This window comes from Protomyctophum parallelum (assembly GCF_964188405.1).
Source record: "Protomyctophum parallelum genome assembly, chromosome: 3".
Taxonomy (NCBI): Eukaryota; Metazoa; Chordata; class Actinopteri; order Myctophiformes; family Myctophidae; genus Protomyctophum; species Protomyctophum parallelum.
Window position 1 is genome coordinate 35,318,727 of NC_139698.1, and position 7,547 is coordinate 35,326,273.

Sequence of the window (7,547 nt, forward strand, 5' to 3'; positions counted from 1 at the left end):
GACCATGGGCTTTAGCCCATACCGTACGGCATACTATAGCACGCCGTTTTTCATCATTTCTGAGGATTTGAAAAAAAAAAAAAAAACATGGGTTATAGCCCATCGTTTTTTGCATTTTTGAAAAAAAAGTTATCCTCGTTTTTCATCATTTTTGACCATGGGCTATAGCCCATACCGTACGGCATACTATAGCACGCCGTTTTTCATCATTTTTGAGGATTTGAAAAAAATGAAGAAAAAAAAAACATGGGTTATAGCCCATGGTTTTTTAAATTTTTGAAAAAAAAGTTATCCTCGTTTTTCATCATTTTTGACCATGGGCTATGGCCCATACCGTACGGCATACTATAGCATGCCGTTTTTCATCATTTTTGAGGATTTGAAAAAAATGAAAAAATTCAAAAAACATGGGTTATAGCCCATCGTTTTTTTAATTTTTGGAAAAAATAATTTACCTCGTTTTTCATCATTTTTGACCATGGGCTATGGCCCATACCGTACGGCATACTATAGCATGCCGTTTTTCATCATTTTTGAGGATTTGAAAAAAATGAAAAAATTCAAAAAACATGGGTTATAGCCCATCGTTTTTTGAATTTTTGGAAAAAATAATTTACCTCGTTTTTCATCATTTTTGACCATGGGCTATGGCCCATACCGTACAGCATACTATAGCATGCCGTTTTTCATCATTTTTGAGGATTTGAAAAAAATGAAAAAATGAAAAAAACATGGGTTATAGCCCATCGTTTTTTGAATTTTTGGAAAAAATAATTTACCTCGTTTTTCATCATTTTTGACCATGGGCTATGGCCCATACCGTACGGCATACTATAGCACACCGTTTTTCATCATTTTTGAGGATTTGAAAAAATAAAATAAAAAAACAAAACATGGGTTATAGCCCATCGTTTTTTGAATTTTTGATTTTTTTTTTAACCTCGTTTTTCATCATTTTTGACCATGGGCTTTAGCCCATACCGTACGGCATACTATAGCACGCCGTTTTTCATCATTTTTGAGGATTTGAAAAAAATGGAAAAAAAAAAAACATGGGTTATAGCCCATCGTTTTTTGAATTTTTGAAAATAAAGTTATCCTCGTTTTTCATCATTTTTGACCATGGGCTATAGCCCATACCGTACGGCATACTATAGCACGCCGTTTTTCATCATTTTTGAGGATTTGAAAAAAATGAAGAAAAAAAAATCATGGGTTATATCCCATCGTTTTTTTAATTTTTGAAAAAAAAGTTATCCTCGTTTTTCATCATTTTTGACCATGGGCTATGGCCCATACCGTACGGCATACTATAGCATGCCGTTTTTCATCATTTTTGAGGATTTGAAAAAAATGAAAAAATTAAAAAAACATGGGTTATAGCCCATCGTTTTTTGAATTTTTGGAAAAAATAATTTACCTAGTTTTTCATCATTTTTGACCATGGGCTATGGCCCATACCGTACAGCATACTATAGCACGCCGTTTTTCATCATTTTTGACCATGGGCTATGGCCCATACCGTACGGCATACTATAGCACGCCGTTTTTCATCATTTTTGAGGATTTGAAAAAAACTGAAAAAAATCAAAAAACATGGGTTATAGCCCATCGTTTTTTTAATTTTTGGAAGAAATAATCTACCTCGTTTTTCATCATTTTTGACCATGGGCTATGGCCCATACCGTACAGCATACTATAGCACGCCGTTTTTCATCATTTTTGAGGATTTAAAAAAAAATAAAAAATAAAAAAAACATGGGTTATAGCCCATCGTTTTTTTAATTTTTGAAAATAAAGTTATCCTCGTTTTTCATCATTTTTGACCATGGGCTATAGCCCATACCGTACGGCATACTATAGCACGCCGTTTTTCATCATTTTTGAGGATTTGAAAAAAATGAAGAAAAAAAAATCATGGGTTATATCCCATCGTTTTTTTAATTTTTGAAAAAAAAGTTATCCTCGTTTTTCATCATTTTTGACCATGGGCTATGGCCCATACCGTACGGCATACTATAGCATGCCGTTTTTCATCATTTTTGAGGATTTGAAAAAAATGAAAAAATTAAAAAAACATGGGTTATAGCCCATCGTTTTTTGAATTTTTGGAAAAAATAATTTACCTAGTTTTTCATCATTTTTGACCATGGGCTATGGCCCATACCGTACAGCATACTATAGCACGCCGTTTTTCATCATTTTTGACCATGGGCTATGGCCCATACCGTACGGCATACTATAGCACGCCGTTTTTCATCATTTTTGAGGATTTGAAAAAAACTGAAAAAAATCAAAAAACATGGGTTATAGCCCATCGTTTTTTTAATTTTTGGAAGAAATAATCTACCTCGTTTTTCATCATTTTTGACCATGGGCTATGGCCCATACCGTACAGCATACTATAGCACGCCGTTTTTCATCATTTTTGAGGATTTAAAAAAAAATAAAAAATAAAAAAAACATGGGTTATAGCCCATCGTTTTTTTAATTTTTGAAAAAAAAGTTATCCTCGTTTTTCATCATTTTTGACCATGGGCTATAGCCCATACCGTACGGCATACTATAGCACGCCGTTTTTCATCATTTTTGAGGATTTGAAAAAAATGAAGAAAAAAAAACATGGGTTATAGCCCATCGTTTTTTGAATTTTTGGAAAAAATAATTTACCTCGTTTTTCATCATTTTTGACCATGGGCTATGGCCCATACCGTACAGCATACTATAGCACGCCGTTTTTCATCATTTTTGAGGATTTGAAAAAAATGAAGAAAAAAAAAAACATGGGTTATAGCCCATCGTTTTTTGAATTTTTGAAAAAAAAGTTATCCTCGTTTTTCATCATTTTTTACCATGGGCTATGGCCCATACCGTACAGCATACTATAGCACGCCGTTTTTAATCATTTTTGAGGATTTAAAAAAAAAAAAAAAAAAAAAAAAACATGGGTTATATCCCATCGTTTTTTGAATTTTTGGAAAAAATAATTTACCTCGTTTTTCATCATTTTTGACCATGGGCTATGGCCCATACCGTACAGCATACTATAGCACGCCGTTTTTCATCATTTTTGAGGATTTGAAAAAAATGAAAAAAAAAAAAAACATGGGTTATAGCCCATCGTTTTTTGAATTTTTGAAAAAAAAGTTATCCTCGTTTTTCATCATTTTTGACCATGGGCTATGGCCCATACCGTACGGCATACTATAGCATGCCGTTTTTCATCATTTTTGAGGATTTGAAAAAAATTCAAAAATTCAAAAAACATGGGTTATAGCCCATCGTTTTTTGAATTTTTGGAAAAAATAATTTACCTCGTTTTTCATCATTTTTGACCATGAGCTATGGCCCATACCGTACAGCATACTATAGCACGCCGTTTTTCATCATTTTTGAGGATTTGAAAAAAATGAAAAAATGAAAAAAACATGGGTTATAGCCCATCGTTTTTTTAATTTTTGGAAAAAGAATTAACCTCGTTTTTCATCATTTTTGATCATGGGCTATAGCCCATACCGTACGGCATACTATAGCACGCCGTTTTTCATCATTTTTGAGGATTTGAAAAAAATGAAAAAAACAAACAAACATGGGTTATAGCCCATCGTTTTTTGAATTTTTGAAAAAAATAATTTACCTCGTTTTTCATCATTTTTGACCATGGGCTATGGCCCATACCGTACAGCATACTATAGCACGCCGTTTTTCATCATTTTTGACCATGGGCTATGGCCCATACCGTACGGCATACTATAGCATGCCGTTTTTCATAATTTTTGAGGATTTGAAAAAAACTGAAAAAATTCAAAAAACATGGGTTATAGCCCATCGTTTTTTTAATTTTTGGAAAAAATAATTTACCTCGTTTTTCATAATTTTTGACCATGGGCTATGGCCCATACCGTACAGCATACTATAGCACGCCGTTTTTCATCATTTTTGAGGATTTAAAAAAAAAAAAAAAAAAAAAAAACATGGGTTATAGCCCATCGTTTTTTGAATTTTTGAAAAAAAAGTTATACTCGTTTTTCATCATTTTTGACCATGGGCTATAGCCCATACCGTACGGCATACTATAGCACGCCGTTTTTCATCATTTTTGAGGATTTGAAAAAAATGAAGAAAAAAAAAACATGGGTTATAGCCCATGGTTTTTTAAATTTTTGAAAAAAAAGTTATCCTCGTTTTTCATCATTTTTGACCATGGGCTATGGCCCATAACGTACGGCATACTATAGCATGCCGTTTTTCATCATTTTTGAGGATTTGAAAAAAATGAAAAAATTCAAAAAACATGGGTTATAGCCCATCGTTTTTTGAATTTTTGGAAAAAAGAATTTACCTCGTTTTTCATCATTTTTGACCATGGGCTATGGCCCATACCGTACAGCATACTATAGCATGCCGTTTTTCATCATTTTTGAGGATTTGAAAAAAATGAAAAAATTAAAAAAACATGGGTTATAGCCCATCGTTTTTAGAATTTTTGGAAAAAATAATTTACCTCGTTTTTCATCATTTTTGACCATGGGCTATGGCCCATACCGTACGGCATACTATAGCACACCGTTTTTCATCATTTTTGAGGATTTGAAAAAATAAAATAAAAAAACAAAACATGGGTTATAGCCCATCGTTTTTTGAATTTTTGATTTTTTTTTTAACCTCGTTTTTCATCATTTTTGACCATGGGCTTTAGCCCATACCGTACGGCATACTATAGCACGCCGTTTTTCATCATTTCTGAGGATTTGAAAAAAAAAAAAAAAACATGGGTTATAGCCCATCGTTTTTTGCATTTTTGAAAAAAAAGTTATCCTCGTTTTTCATCATTTTTGACCATGGGCTATAGCCCATACCGTACGGCATACTATAGCACGCCGTTTTTCATCATTTTTGAGGATTTGAAAAAAATGAAGAAAAAAAAAACATGGGTTATAGCCCATGGTTTTTTAAATTTTTGAAAAAAAAGTTATCCTCGTTTTTCATCATTTTTGACCATGGGCTATGGCCCATACCGTACGGCATACTATAGCATGCCGTTTTTCATCATTTTTGAGGATTTGAAAAAAATGAAAAAATTCAAAAAACATGGGTTATAGCCCATCGTTTTTTTAATTTTTGGAAAAAATAATTTACCTCGTTTTTCATCATTTTTGACCATGGGCTATGGCCCATACCGTACGGCATACTATAGCATGCCGTTTTTCATCATTTTTGAGGATTTGAAAAAAATGAAAAAATTCAAAAAACATGGGTTATAGCCCATCGTTTTTTGAATTTTTGGAAAAAATAATTTACCTCGTTTTTCATCATTTTTGACCATGGGCTATGGCCCATACCGTACAGCATACTATAGCATGCCGTTTTTCATCATTTTTGAGGATTTGAAAAAAATGAAAAAATGAAAAAAACATGGGTTATAGCCCATCGTTTTTTGAATTTTTGGAAAAAATAATTTACCTCGTTTTTCATCATTTTTGACCATGGGCTATGGCCCATACCGTACGGCATACTATAGCACACCGTTTTTCATCATTTTTGAGGATTTGAAAAAATAAAATAAAAAAACAAAACATGGGTTATAGCCCATCGTTTTTTGAATTTTTGATTTTTTTTTTAACCTCGTTTTTCATCATTTTTGACCATGGGCTTTAGCCCATACCGTACGGCATACTATAGCACGCCGTTTTTCATCATTTTTGAGGATTTGAAAAAAATGGAAAAAAAAAAAACATGGGTTATAGCCCATCGTTTTTTGAATTTTTGAAAATAAAGTTATCCTCGTTTTTCATCATTTTTGACCATGGGCTATAGCCCATACCGTACGGCATACTATAGCACGCCGTTTTTCATCATTTTTGAGGATTTGAAAAAAATGAAGAAAAAAAAATCATGGGTTATATCCCATCGTTTTTTTAATTTTTGAAAAAAAAGTTATCCTCGTTTTTCATCATTTTTGACCATGGGCTATGGCCCATACCGTACGGCATACTATAGCATGCCGTTTTTCATCATTTTTGAGGATTTGAAAAAAATGAAAAAATTAAAAAAACATGGGTTATAGCCCATCGTTTTTTGAATTTTTGGAAAAAATAATTTACCTAGTTTTTCATCATTTTTGACCATGGGCTATGGCCCATACCGTACAGCATACTATAGCACGCCGTTTTTCATCATTTTTGACCATGGGCTATGGCCCATACCGTACGGCATACTATAGCACGCCGTTTTTCATCATTTTTGAGGATTTGAAAAAAACTGAAAAAAATCAAAAAACATGGGTTATAGCCCATCGTTTTTTTAATTTTTGGAAGAAATAATCTACCTCGTTTTTCATCATTTTTGACCATGGGCTATGGCCCATACCGTACAGCATACTATAGCACGCCGTTTTTCATCATTTTTGAGGATTTAAAAAAAAATAAAAAATAAAAAAAACATGGGTTATAGCCCATCGTTTTTTTAATTTTTGAAAATAAAGTTATCCTCGTTTTTCATCATTTTTGACCATGGGCTATAGCCCATACCGTACGGCATACTATAGCACGCCGTTTTTCATCATTTTTGAGGATTTGAAAAAAATGAAGAAAAAAAAATCATGGGTTATATCCCATCGTTTTTTTAATTTTTGAAAAAAAAGTTATCCTCGTTTTTCATCATTTTTGACCATGGGCTATGGCCCATACCGTACGGCATACTATAGCATGCCGTTTTTCATCATTTTTGAGGATTTGAAAAAAATGAAAAAATTAAAAAAACATGGGTTATAGCCCATCGTTTTTTGAATTTTTGGAAAAAATAATTTACCTAGTTTTTCATCATTTTTGACCATGGGCTATGGCCCATACCGTACAGCATACTATAGCACGCCGTTTTTCATCATTTTTGACCATGGGCTATGGCCCATACCGTACGGCATACTATAGCACGCCGTTTTTCATCATTTTTGAGGATTTGAAAAAAACTGAAAAAAATCAAAAAACATGGGTTATAGCCCATCGTTTTTTTAATTTTTGGAAGAAATAATCTACCTCGTTTTTCATCATTTTTGACCATGGGCTATGGCCCATACCGTACAGCATACTATAGCACGCCGTTTTTCATCATTTTTGAGGATTTAAAAAAAAATAAAAAATAAAAAAAACATGGGTTATAGCCCATCGTTTTTTTAATTTTTGAAAAAAAAGTTATCCTCGTTTTTCATCATTTTTGACCATGGGCTATAGCCCATACCGTACGGCATACTATAGCACGCCGTTTTTCATCATTTTTGAGGATTTGAAAAAAATGAAGAAAAAAAAACATGGGTTATAGCCCATCGTTTTTTGAATTTTTGGAAAAAATAATTTACCTCGTTTTTCATCATTTTTGACCATGGGCTATGGCCCATACCGTACAGCATACTATAGCACGCCGTTTTTCATCATTTTTGAGGATTTGAAAAAAATGAAGAAAAAAAAAAACATGGGTTATAGCCCATCGTTTTTTGAATTTTTGAAAAAAAAGTTATCCTCGTTTTTCATCATTTTTTACCATGGGCTATG